This window comes from Rousettus aegyptiacus, unplaced genomic scaffold, assembly GCF_014176215.1.
Source record: "Rousettus aegyptiacus isolate mRouAeg1 unplaced genomic scaffold, mRouAeg1.p scaffold_m13_p_3, whole genome shotgun sequence".
In the NCBI taxonomy this organism is placed as follows: Eukaryota; Metazoa; Chordata; class Mammalia; order Chiroptera; family Pteropodidae; genus Rousettus; species Rousettus aegyptiacus.
This window is the reverse complement of record NW_023416306.1, coordinates 163,441,757-163,455,406: the sequence shown is the minus strand read 5'-3', so window position 1 is coordinate 163,455,406 and position 13,650 is coordinate 163,441,757. Positions and strand designations below refer to the sequence as shown.

Below are 13,650 nucleotides of genomic sequence, written 5' to 3'. Positions count from 1 at the left end.
ATTCCTAGCTAATAATGTCCGGTGTCTGAGCCCCCATTTCTCCATCTGTAAAATGGAGATGGGTGCTATTTAGCTTATAGAGATGGTATAAGAATGAAATTAAGTAATTCTCATAAATTACTTGGCATAATGCTTGACAGATAGTATACACTCATTTTATGGTAGCTCTTAGAGTGATTATAATTATTATTACTTAAGAATGTATGGTCCTGACCAATAATGGGAAATGATATTAAAATCCATTATTTTATTTAATTAAGAATTAACCTAAAAGATTTCTAAATTGGTTGTTTTCTATGTACCAAAAAATAACAAGGGAACTATGAGAATTCATTCATCTGTCCATGCAGCAAACAGCTCTTGATGTCAAAGGCCCTTTCTTTGCAAGCTGTTCACAAGGGGTGGAGAGGCCAGATATGGAGTTCTCGTCTCAAGGCGTAAGGGAGACTTTCACTCATGGCAAATAGGCACTGTGCGGGCCACTTTAGTATACATGGTCTTTGTCTTCCAAGAATTTAGAAATTAGCTGGTGTAAATCCTTACTCGTCCTTGAAAGTCCTGGTTCTGAGCCAGAGTCCAAAGCCAAATTGGTTTCCTTCAGAACAGTTGTCTTGGCTGGTTATGGAGTAGGTTCATGGTCAAGATGAATGGCTAGAAAGTCTTTGGTCGTTTGCTCCTTCTGCCACTTCTGCCTGCAAAAGAAGGCGTTCACATTCTTGGCACATGTGTTCTTGGCCATTGTAGGCCAGGCTCCTAGGCCGGAAGTGTGAATACACTCTTTTGTTAGAATTCATTTCCATGAGAAGCACATCTACTACTGTCTTATCAAGGGTTGAAATGAATCTGATGTAAAATGTGTTGATTTTTTTTTTTTTCCAAGACAGCTATATAGTTATGTCACCTTAGAGAAGGTGTTTCACAGAAATTCTCTGAAGGAAGATAAGAAAATGTGCAACATTCTCAAGTAAAATGAGAAAAATAAGCAATAATTCTCAGATGCTGGCTGCCCTCTGGCCTATTTCAAGGGGCCTCCTGTGGGGAAGGCAGAGGGAATTCTGAGGTGCCCTGATTGAGTTTACGGCCCTGCGCTGGTGGGTGGGGGGCAGGAGGACAGACAAACATGAACAAATAAGCGTTCAAACATGACCTTTTCCCCGAGTCCAAGGCAAAGAGAAGAATAAGCTCCAGCTAGTGAGTTCAGTATACTCACTTGGCAAAAGAAAAAGTTGGCAACCCACGCTTGTCCCCGAAACTATTTTTGAAATTTTATTGCAGTGCAAAGTCACGATCTGGGAACTCACTCGAGGGGGCTCTCTTGCCCCTTCTCCTCAGCGTAAGAGTCTCACCTCCCTCTCTGTCTTCCTTCCTGGCTCCTGCTGTTGTTTCCTGGGGGTCCTCCTATTAAAAAGGAGATTAGCAAGTGTTAGAGACTTAGCAGCAAGTAGGACTTTCTTCCTGATTTAAGGAGGAGGAAAAAAAAAACAATGTGTTTGAGAAGACGAGTAGGCCTCTGTCTATAGCATTCTGGGTTAAGAATACACAGCCCCACGTTTGTCTCCTGGCAGAAATCGGGCAGAGCCAGCCCCTGCGAAGGCAGAGGGTGAGCTGTTACTTACTCCCCACAGAACGTGCTGCTTCGTGCCAACTGTTTCCCTGTAGTGGATGGATTTATGTGTCCACATGTATTTTACTCTCACTCTGGTGTGTGCGTACGAACTCTTACATGGATACACTGGCATTAACCAGGAACTGAGTCTTTTAACTGCGCTCAGAGCCCGGATTCTGTCGGTGGTGGTCCCAGTGAAGCACAGGTGAGAGCTTTCTGGACTCACAGGATAGGGGTGACTCGGAGGAATAGTCGGGACCCAGAGCTGGGGCATCTCCTGGGGAGTCTGAAGAGGAAGGGCTGTTTTGAAGTTGATACCCCTTGAAAGAGAATGGCATCCATGTTGGTTGGCCCTGTCAATATGACAGCTCATGATGAAGGTGGGGTAGGTGCCTTTGTCAAGGGTGTAATATCACCCCAAGCTTGGTCAAATGGCCTCTGAGCAGTTGGGCTTTTAACTGACGAGAGACTAGTAGAAGGTGTGTGTGTTGGTGAGGTGAATGCATCCGATGGCAAGTGGGTCAAGCGCCCCCTCCAGCATCACTTTATTCTTGCTGGAAACTGAGGAGACTTGACTGCCTTTGACTTTTTTTCCTTGAATACCAGAGGATATCATTACCTCACACATAAGACATATTTTTCCAAGTTAACAAAAAGTGTCAGGAAATTGGTTGTAGTAGCTAATGGAAAGTCAAAATTACTCACCAATTAGAGTTTAACAGACTTTCTCTGTGATTATTTTGATCTGGTGAGGGAACACCGTCCCTTCTGAATCAGTCCTGGGAGAACTGGTAGAGAATTGGGCAATGCTGAGTTCTGATTAAGGACTGTGTGATTTCTAGAGTGTTCCATAGGGGTCCTCTAAGGTAAACAAGGAAGAGCCCTATTCTTTTACAGAGTGGCGTGTGGCTGTGTGGTAGATAGTTAGGTGCTTGCTAAATGCTCCTAAATACTGATGACCTATTATTATGATGGCATTTAACTTTATCCCTCACATTAATGTAAACGAGAAGTTATACTTAATTACAAGAATCCATTATATATATATATATGTAATATGTGTATGTAAATATATGTGTCTATATGTATATGCATGTGCACGTAAGAATAAATAAATTACGTCATTTGATTTTAGGACAGTTTATAGGATTCATTGTTGTCTCAAGATGTGGAAATATCTATTTTACTACCATTGTAACTAGCTCCATTTTTATATCATTCAGTCTCCATTTCTTTTTTTAGCTCTTCTACCGAGGATACATGAATAACCTCTGGACATACATGCGCTTAACCAAACAAAAGTGTCAGCAAGCTGCTGTTTATTTTATTAAACAGCTTGAGCAGAGATGTTCAGTCTGATTGCAGGAAATCGTTAGCTTATCATGGAACTGTCCCAATAATTCTCATTATTCAATTCGCATTGCTTATGCTAATAATTATTACTATATACAAGAGCACGATGTTTTTATTTGTATAGTTCTTTCATTAACAATTTAATTGACTAGTACATTTACGTAGTTTTACGAGATGCGTATCAAGGTACTTAGAGATTGGGCCTGCGTTCCTTGGGAGGCCAGAATTTACGTATAAATTACAAGCCTTGGGGCAAGAATACGGATGGCAGGCCGGTCCTTTGGCCTTGGCATCCCATTAGTTAGCTGCACTTTCCCCCTCCTATTCATTTCCAAGCATTTTGTTGATTCACCAGCAGCCAGTGACCCTGCTCTGGTTATTTTAACAACCTAAGACATTCCATTACGGTATAGTTATTTTGGACGCTAAAATGACTAGATTGGTACTGATTTGTAAGTTAAAAGGTAATGATGACTGAAACAATAAATCTGGCCCAAAATGATTGCCAGGAGTGGCTACGTGTAAACAGAATCTGTGTCTGTGGGGCCCGTTCTTTAGAAATGGGAAGATTTTATCCATCACAGCTTAGCTCACATTCCTGGTCTGCATTGCGACTGTGTCAGACATATGTTTTGATACATCTTACTGCAGAAACACTTAGTTTGTGGATTTTTCTACTGTAGGAGAGTGCTGCAAATTTTGTCCTAAGTCATATTTTATATACTAAATCAAATGATGAATTAAGATATGCTTTTGGTGGAATGAAAAATGGGGTTGGACCTGACTCTGGTTGCTGTCGACCCATAATGATGTTCCAGGAACTGCTTTTTAAAACTCTGGATTCAACAGGGAAAATAAAGATGACAAAGGAATTCCCATTTGGCCAGACCAGCCCGACATCTGGGTGGATGAGCATGTGTTGATCAAGAGTGTAGTGGAGGAAATCTTCCACATCAGAATTTGGAGTCTGCTAAAACGATTGCCTCCCCCGCTAGTGGACGACGCATTTGGAGCAGGTGTGGATGTCTGGTCCTTGAAGCTGGGACCGTCTTCACTGGGGCTCAGGAAAGGAACTGAGGGTTATGGGTCTTGTTTGAGAGAGCTTAGTTTTAAATTTTACCTTCTGGAAAGGAGTTTGATTTCTCATAATTAAAAGTCGTGTCTACATTTGTAATAAGCGGTAGACTTCCTAGCACCGTGAACTCCGCAGGCTCACAATCTGGTTTTATACAGTTAAACACTTGGCCATCAGTTACCAGTTAAGAGAAGAAAGTCACGTGGCAGTGGTTAGGTGGTACATATTTGTTACTCAGGGTAGGCTAGGTTTGGGGTAACAGATAGCCCCCAAAACTCGGGGGCATAAAAAAATGAAAGTTTATTTCTTACTCACTCTGTGTGTCCCTTGAGGCTGGCTGGGGACCCTGCTCCATGTCATCCTTGTTCTCATTCCCACCTGGAGGCCGAGTCTCCATTACCGTGGCTGAGGGGAAGGAGAACATGATGAAGCACGTGCTGGCTCCGAAAGCGCAAAGTGGTCCAGTCGTGACGTGTCCCTTCCACGCACAGTGTACTGGCCAAGGCTAGTCACGCGGACACACCTAACTTCCAGTAGGTGGGAAAGTGTGATGTCACTGTGTACTCGAGGAAGAGAGAGCTGGAATATTTGTAAGTAGCTCTGTGATGTCTGCAGTAGGCACCTTCAGCATTAGAGCTAGAACTCTAACCCAGCTCAGCTGAAGCAAGCGAGTAGAATTCGTGAGAAAATTCTTTACGTCCTTCCGAAAAATGGACCAGTCACCTGAAGTAAGGTTGTCTGATCTCTTCAGTACCGTCCACCCCATACTCTCCATCTTACAGACCATTATAAGCCACTCGGACAAGTAGTTGGCGTGCTTGTGATGCAGGTGCAACATCACGTGGAGGCCCCCAGCATCTCTTTCCCAGGCCACCCAAGGCCACCTCTGAGCTCCTCCGACAGAGACATTCTGGAATGGCCACAATGTCTTCGTTTCTTCTTCTTGGGTGTTCATTGCGGACTGTCCCGGTGTTTGAGGTCATCCTTCAGATTTCTTTTTTTTTTTTTTTTCAGTGGGCATCGGAAGGTTTCTTCCTGCAAAGGCAAAGCCCAGTTGGTTGGGGCATTGGCCTTGGTGTAGAGCTAATGGCAGGGACGCTGTCCCTCACTCAGGGGGAGTTCCTGTTCTCTTTGCCTCCCGTGTTTCTGCGTCTTCTGTTTGTGCCTCCCCGGCTGCTTCAGGGTGCTCGCCGAAAGGCTCCCTGCTTACACCAGAACCCTTGGCTGGGGTCGTTGGTGTAGCAAGTTCCATCAGAGCCTTAATTATGTCCTTCAAGGGCCCCAAAGGAATTTATATCCACACAAGAGAGCCTCACTTAGCCAGCAAATTCAGCTCTCTGGAATATAGCCAAGAATTAGGAAGAAACAAAACATATCTCAGAAGGCAAAATAGCTTTCTCTAGATCCACGCACTCCGCCTTAAGCAGATCCTCACCGGTTCTGTGTTCTTCATGTAGCCGCACTCCTGATGAGCTTGGCTTTCTGATTCTCTTTAATTTTATATGTGAGAAAACTGAGGCACAAAGAGGTTAACTGATTTGCCTAAAGTCTCAGCGCCGTGAGTGGTAGAACAGGTTCTTATGATTCTAGACTTAGTTGGATAATCAGTGTTTATGGTGGCGGCAGTGAGAGGAGGGAAAAGGGCGACCTGTGTTTAACTTTTTTTGTTTTTTTAAAGAAAGTAGTAGAAAAATATGTAGTAATTGTAGAATGATTCCTTTAAAAACGGCCACTCTGTTTTTTAATTCTAATATGTGATGAGTATCTAGTTGGCTGAGAAAATCTGGTAAAGTGGAACTGTGCTTCTTCGATCTGCCAAACGAATGCGAAAGTACTAGGGTTCTCTCCGCTGAACATCTAGTTTAGCCGTGATATAAATAGACGCTTATGAAATATATATTTTTTTTGCACAATCAAAATGAAACCTCAGTCTGTGTCATGATGATAAGCCTGGTTCTCGTAAGCTTGGGTAGGAGGGGGCTTCAGGAATACCTTAGAGCAGGGGCCGGTCCCACCCTGGAGACTGAGGCCAGCAGCTTCAGAAAGGAAAGCCCCAGCCCGGAAGCCAGGGGCGACCAGCTCACAGACGTTCACCAAGGTCCTCCCTTTGGACGGCGTGTCAGTTTTCAAATCGCTGTCATGCACACACCGTCTACTCTGCCAAAAACAATCCCGCGTGTTAGGCAAAGCAGGCCTCCGGGTCATTTTCATCATTCAAGTGAGGACAGCGAGGCTTAGAGGAAGGTACCCAAGGCCCCAGCACCAGCGAGAAGCAGAATCTGAGCCCCTCACCTAGACCAGGTGCCCACACCCCTACCTGCTCCGTTCATGCCTGTGGGCGGGGCGTGTAGTCAAAGGAGATCTTTTTTCTCTACTCCAAGTGGCTTTCTTTTCTGGTTAAAGAAGTCTTGTTCTATGGAGAAGGAGAAAGAGGATTGTGAAGGCCCAGTGACAGCATGAAACACTTTGCTCTCAAGCAGAAGAAACGTTTGAGATGCCGTGAACAGGAGGGAGAAGACCCTTGGCACCTCGGGCGGCTTGGAGGTGAGGCTTCCTCTATCTTTTGGCTGCCGTCAGCCACCTTCCAGTCAGAGAAGCCCGGCAACCCTGCTTCCTCGGCCAGGACGAGGCTGCGACTCCCTCCACATGGCAGGGGGGGTTCACATGCCTCGGGATCGCTGGTGCTGACGGAGACCCTCACCCTAACCCTTGCAACGGAGAGCCCCACCTGCCTACCCAGCCTGGGCATCCCCTGCTCGGGGAAGAGGGAGAAATCGGCTGCCAGTGGACCGCGCACCCATGGGTGGCCCCTGACCCGACAGGTGGCCCCTGACCCGTCAGGTGACCCATGCTCATCTCTATAACTAGCACAGGGTTAGACCTGAAGCCAGTTAGGGGACTAGGGGACTTTTGGGTCTCTATTTTTCTCATCTGTAAATTAAACAGTTCGCAACCTCACTCGTAATTTAAAGAGGCTCAAACCAAAACAACATTAGTTACTCGTCTGACTGGCAAATATTAAAAACATTTAAGAATGTTCATTTCTGGAGAGGGCCTCAGTTTTCATGGCAGGAACACTGGCGGAGATCTTGGGAGGGCATTTGGCGATGTGTACCAAAAGTTACATGCACTGACCCAGCAAGTCCACCCTTAGGAACGTAGCCTATGGATCTGTTCACCAAAGTGTCAGAACCTGGTGAATGACGGTATCCTGATGTTGTTTATAATAGCCATAGCAGAAGACTGGATATAACCTCAACACCCATCAGCAGGGGATTGGGGAAGTGTATGCCCTTGGCACATAAGGGTGTATGTCTTTGGCACATTGGGCAACATTTCAATAGGATGATGTGGTACAAAGATAGATATGGTGGAAATAAGTGATAATAATATGTACTTTTGAATGCCATCTACAATCTCAGAAGCTTATATGTATTAACTCACCTAGTCCCATTTTTAGAGATGAAAAAGCTAAGGCACAGTGAAATTAAATGGCCGGCTCGAGATCATAATATAATTAGAAAGTATCGCGACAGCAGGAGCACAAAGCAAGCATTAAGTTTTCAGAACTCTGTCCATTGCCTTCTGCCTTAATCTGTTTGGGCAGCTGCGGCGAAGCACTACATGCTGGATCGCTCATACACATCAGTAATGCATTTCTCACAGCACTGGAGGCTGGAAGTTCAAGATCAATGTGCCAGCATGGCCCAGTGAGGACCCTCGTCCAGGTCACGGAGTTCTCGTTGTGTCCTCACGTGGTGGAAGGGGCTAGGGAGTTCTCTGGGGCCGTTTTGGTGAGGGCAATAATTTCATTCCTGAAGGCTCCACCTTAATTAAGACTCCAGGAACATGTCCAGCTTGCGTGGGGTTCAAGCTCACAGGCGAAATAGTTGTCTGAGCAGTCGAGAGGTACCAGAAAGCAAGTTCCCTATGCTTGCTGTCAATTGGAAGATAGATGAAAATGAGGAGGAATAAGTGGAGTGTTGTTTTTTCTTCTTTTTTTCTTTTTTTAGTTTAGCAGAATTATATTTGGTAGCAAAATGGCTGCCCCGGGGTTGGCGGGGCGCTGAATGTGTAGATCGCTCTCCTCTCAGTTTGCTTTAAGCGGAGTAACCTGCATGCCTCAGTGAACCGAACTGCGATTTCGGAGGGGGCAGACACGAAAGGAAAAGAGATGGAAAGGAGGAAAAATAAGTGGAGGTGGTGGACCAGAGGCACCGGGAAGCCACCGGAGCCTGGAGCACCTGGGGGTTTCTGGAGAAACGGGCCCCGCGTTTGCTTGCTGGCTTCTTCCTGCCCGCGTGCCCAGCCGTGTTCACACTGTGACTCATTTTGGGACAGCTGGTAGAAACCCCTTTGTGTGTGTGTATGCATAATTTATAAAAATGAACGAAGCTAATGAGATGGGGCCCACCCCAGTATTCTACCTGAATAGTCAGCGTGGGAAAAGAACACTGTTCATGAAAACCTAAAAACTAGAGTAAGCATGAATTGTATAGGACAATCCAGAATGACGTCCTAAGCCTACCACATCTAGACAGCTCTAGAGTTGAGATTTAAATGGAGATTCGCGAGAGTATCTTCCACCTAAGTCAAGGGCACTAGCCAGTCCTCCCCTACTGGAGAGAATAGAAATGACCTCTCAGTATCTGAATTGATGAACAGCTCAGGTTGAAGGTGTGAGATCACTCTTCACAGTCTTTGCAACACTTAGATCTGGGAGTTCCAGGGCTCCCCGTTTGCATATGGCCGGTGGTGTAAAACACACCTTGAGTGGCCATCTTGAAAACTTCCTGTCGGATACTGCTGAGGAATTAAGCAAGAAGTTGGATCCTGCTTTATTAACTGTGGCGGAAGCTTTCTCAGCAAAGGTTTCTGGGAAGCGGGAATCACTCGTAAGTTTTCCAGGTGTTGCTGGAAAGGTAGCTAAACACTATGTCCGTGGGTTGCTTTTAAGTGAGCTGAGAGGATGGGACATCTTGGAGATGATTCTGAGGAGGGCTATGTGCATGGAGAATAGACACCTGAGCTGCCTGTAACCCCAGGTCAGCAGAGGGACTCCAAAAGTCTGGGAAAGGGGGCAGGCCTGGGAAACAGTAAGAAGGCAGAGGCCACTCACAGTCCCTCCCAAACACTTCCTTATTCTTTGGTGCCCCCGTATCCGCTCAGCTGATGGAATCTGGAGAACACTGGGTTCTGTTTCATCTGCCCTGTAGGACAGTGGGCTGGGAGCCTCCACCCCTGCACTGGTCCACAGCCAAACCATTAGGGGAGGCCAGCTTCTCATGGCCCCGGAGCAGTGGTGTCTTGTGAGATGGTTTTTGCTAGCAGTAGTCAGATTCCTTATCATCCCAGTCTGATGCATTTGACCTTGAATGCTTTTGCCAATATCAAGGGTTCACTTGAGGAAAAAGAAGAAGAACTTGACTTTTTCGTGATCAGGAGAGCTCCCCACAGTGACGCTCCCCACAGTGGAGGAGTGTGCCCCAAAGGGGCAGGGACTCCTGCTTCTCCCTGATCAATTTTAAATAGCCTTCTGGCTTCCCTTCCAGCCAGCGAGAACTCAGAAGTCTGGAGGCGCCGTCTCTAAGCTCCCTGCTGTATAATCAGGAAACATTCATTAAATGAAAAAGCCAGTGTTTACAAATCTTGTTTTACTAGACAGAAAGCTGATCATCGAGAGTGGAAGCTCTTGTGGGCAGAGCCTCCTCTCTCCTTCACTGCTGTAGCCCCAGCAGTGCTCATGAGAGGTCGCCAGCTTCCTGGGGGGACAGGTGTGCGCCTGGATGCCTCCAAGGTTTTCTTTCATGCTGGTTCCCAAGCTCCGAAACACCCTGTTCTCCCCGTCCCTACTCTGACCTCTCTTTGAATCCAATCCTTCTCTCTAGATAGTTGCCTACCGGACACGTTTTCTGGTTGTCCCAGCTCCGGCTGCATCTGCTTCCTTAAGGCACCTCCTCCAGACATCGCGTTGTATGTTTTCAAGTAATTTCCTATGATCATGGTTAAAGTGCTATATTTTGTAAAGGACTTGGTTTATTTTATTTTATTTTATTTTTTTAATTAGAAAGGCTTTAAGGCTAATGGCATCACTCTCAGCATCAAGTTTCTGATACACTTTCTTCGTTAATTCATTAACATATTCATTGGTCATTCAGAAAATATTCATTCCTTAAGAGTGGTGAGTGAGGGTGTCCCCCGGTACCGGGGAGACCGTGGTATGTGCAGCCGAGGTCCCCATTCTTGTGCCAGCTGCATTCTGGTGGGAGAAGACAAGACAGCAAACAGACGAGAGATTTCGGATGAGGATTCGTGTGCTGAAGGAAGTAAATAAGAGGCGTGAGAAAGTGCGTGCGGTGCTCGTGGGCCAGGGAGACATCTCCGAGGGGGCAACATTGCAGCTGAGAGGCCACGGAGAGAAGGGGGTAGGAAGGAAAGGGCGGAACCCTTTCAGCTCGGTGTGCACTGCAGGGAGGAGGCTGAAAAGCCCTCGCCTCAGCTGCTCATCTGGTACCCGGAACATTGTTGCCTTTTTTTCTTTTTCTTTCTTTCTTTCTTTTTTATTTTTTTTTGCCATGTTTTTTGCAACTTCTTATTTTGAAATAATCATAGAGTCAGAAGTTGAAAAAAATAAAGAAAGTGTGAAACTACCCTGTGCATCTTTCCTCCAGCTTCCCCCACCTTATGTAACTACAGATCTTACTTAGAAGAATTCACCAGTTTTTATTTGTATTCATGACATTTGGAGGACGTGTGTGTGTGTGTGTGTGTGTGTGTTTGATATATTTTTTTAATGTGTACATTTCTTCATCTCTTCTTCTTTAAACTTATCTGCTGGTTGTTTCAGGAATGTTTGAGTTATTTATTCAATAAATCTTCACCGAACACCTACTCTGTCAGTTGGTGTTGGGTACTAGAGACACAAGGCGGACGCAAGGGGCCCAGCGACTGGTCGAGGAAAGCTGCCCGCAGGAGGCGTCATCAGTCTGGTGAGAAGGTTCGGATGCTGACAACGGCTGGCCCATCCCAGAAATGCCAGAGGAGAGAAGGGGATGAAATCGGCCAGGATAGGTTAGTGGGTTTAGGGTATGCGGGGCCCAGAGAGCCAGGCTGAGGGTTTAGGGCTTGATGCCTCTTTGCAGATTTCTCAGTGCCTCTCGGAGGTAGGAACTCAGAACATGATTGTGATCGAACGATAACGCTACTTAGTTTATTTATTCTCTCCAATCCATCTTTTTGAGCGATAAAGACAATGTCTACTATGTGCAGACCTGACCCAGGAGAGACCCCTGCGTGCAGCCTAGCAAGGTCCCTCCTCCCAGGCGGGGACCTTGAACCACGAGAAGCCCCTTCACCATCCGACAAACCAGTGTTTCTCGACCAAGAGCCTGTGTTTGCACATCATTGACATTTGTTGCACGAGAGGAAACTAGGTGTCGGATGCTGTTTAGATGTTTCCTTCAAGTTTTCTGGAGAGGGTGCGAGACACCTATCGACTGCTGGATCCGCACGGATGAAAAAGCACCCATCCACCAGAAAAGGAACGCGCACGTTAATCGGAGCATTTAGTACTTGGCTCTGACCTTTTGAATGTGTCATTTGCGGGTGGCAGCCTGTTAGACACAGCCTGCATGGCTCTACCGGAACGCTCAGTGTAACTAGATGTCCCTGTCTTTTAGAACAAAATGCAAGAAAAAGGAGTCCCCCTCCCTTGCCCCATCGCCCCATCGAGAGGTAGCTTGACTTTCTAGAGAAAAGAAAGAAGGAATGTGCGTCGTGGACCCCGGGGAAGTGTGCCCTGGGCTCCTGGGAGAACACCAGCCCGGCCGGGCTGCAGGCCCACCCCAGCTCCGAGCTGCTCTGCCGGAGCTCACAGCGGCCTCCCCTCCCGCTCTTGCGCTTGCCCCGTGCAGCTGTGCACCTCGCTTGCCCATCGCACAGGCCCCTGTGAACTGTTTATTCGGTCTTGGTTGCAGATCCTGGAATGCAGCCCTGAGTGAGAACTTGGACACTAGACAGGCAATGACCTTCCTAGCAAAGGATTCGGGGTTTTGGGCTGCACGTGATGGACCCGCCTTCTAAATCCAGCTGGCGCTTGCGCTTGCATAGACAGGACCAGCAGTGAAAGCTGTGGTGACCTGAGTGAGGTCGGGTGTGCTTCTGGCCTCCCCGACAGCCCTCTAGGGTGGAGCCTTCCTCTTGGCCCTGGAGGTGCTCCAGTGAGAAGTAACTTCCATTAGCAAAAGCTCTCGCTCTCTGCTGCTGCCTACACAGGGCTGTGAGGCCGTAGAGTGTGTGTAGCAGATGCCAGGGGCATAAGGAAGAGTTGCAAGTTCTAGATCAAGTCATTTAACCTCACTGCACTTGGTTTTCCCCATCTGTAAAGTAATGGCTATGGACTAGATCATCTTACAGTTTCTCCCAAAATAAATATGCTGTCATTGTTTGGGTGCAGATTTTAATTCACTCTGATTAAAAGGGCGCCTGTTTTTTGACCAAGCTCCTCGGCGATTGTTAAGGAATAGTGTGACCTTTCAGGAGTTCCCTTTCTAAGGTCCCCAAGCCTTTACCGATCTAAAGTACAACAGTGTCTTTGTCACTTTAAGCCGCCATAAGTTCTTTTACAATGGCCCTACTGCTTTTTAAGGGATGCATCTAGTGCAACTCTTTGCTGAACCCCCTTTTTGGAGAGCCCACTAATTGTTTGTGATTCAGGGACCAAAATGTTGAGATTCCCACCAGGTCAGTACACACTAGCTTAGCCTTCTCCCGAGAGGAGATTGGCAAGGTAAGCAGGAGAGAATTACTCTTTCTGGTCTGTGGTGAGAGCTTGCAAATGAAATTTGTGCCTTTCTGTCCTTTTGCGCTCGGCAAATATAGACTTTGACTCTTGGCTGTGAGTAGGCTGGAACGAGAGTGGCTAATCTCTATTTAAGGCTTTATCTTCTCCAGGGCCAGATCAGCCAAAGTTTTTGCTATACTTGTTGACTGGGACCTGGGGTGGGTTTCGAAGGCTCTGTTCGTTGAGGCTCACACAGAGCCAGCCAAGAGGGCTCCACACGCAAGACAAAGCAGCTGGCAGCTTGGGCGACAGGTGGGAGGTGGGGTGGGGGGTGGGGTGGGGGTGGCTGGATAACTTTTTGGGAATCATTTGTTTCAGGCGTGCCAGGGCTGCACTTGAAGCTCAGATTATTCACAAGCACAAGAGCCAAGCTCTCCGTTACGTTGTGTCTCCCTGCTGAGTACAGAAGGAATAGGGTAATTTTCTGAGAAGTACACGGGAAAACACTCGTTAAAAGGGCGTCAAAGAAGCAGTTGGTGTGCTTGGTTGACCCGCATGCTGAGTTTTGAAGGAGAACAGTGCTCTCCTCCCCAAAGGAAAGGCAGCCCAAGTGACTGTCTCCAAAAACGTATCCATGCATATCTCATATAGGGACAGGGACAGCTAGCTAAGCCTGCAAGGCCCAGAAAGCCAGCCCAGGTCCAGGCAAAGGGAAGAGCTGCAGATGGCCAGACACATACAACATGCCAGATATTTCTTAAAGGAAAAAAACCGCGGAGAGCCTGGGCTGCAGAGGCAGCAGGAGCCATAATGCTTCGCCATGCCACCCACCTC

At 46.9% G+C, this 13,650-nt stretch overlaps 1 protein-coding gene across 9 annotated transcripts in view; it reads left to right on the top strand.

The window, feature by feature from the left end:
- The window catches only part of FOXN3 (forkhead box N3), a 349,057-nt gene that overhangs the window by 92,564 nt on the left and 242,843 nt on the right, over nt 1-13,650 (top strand). The window lies entirely within an intron of this gene.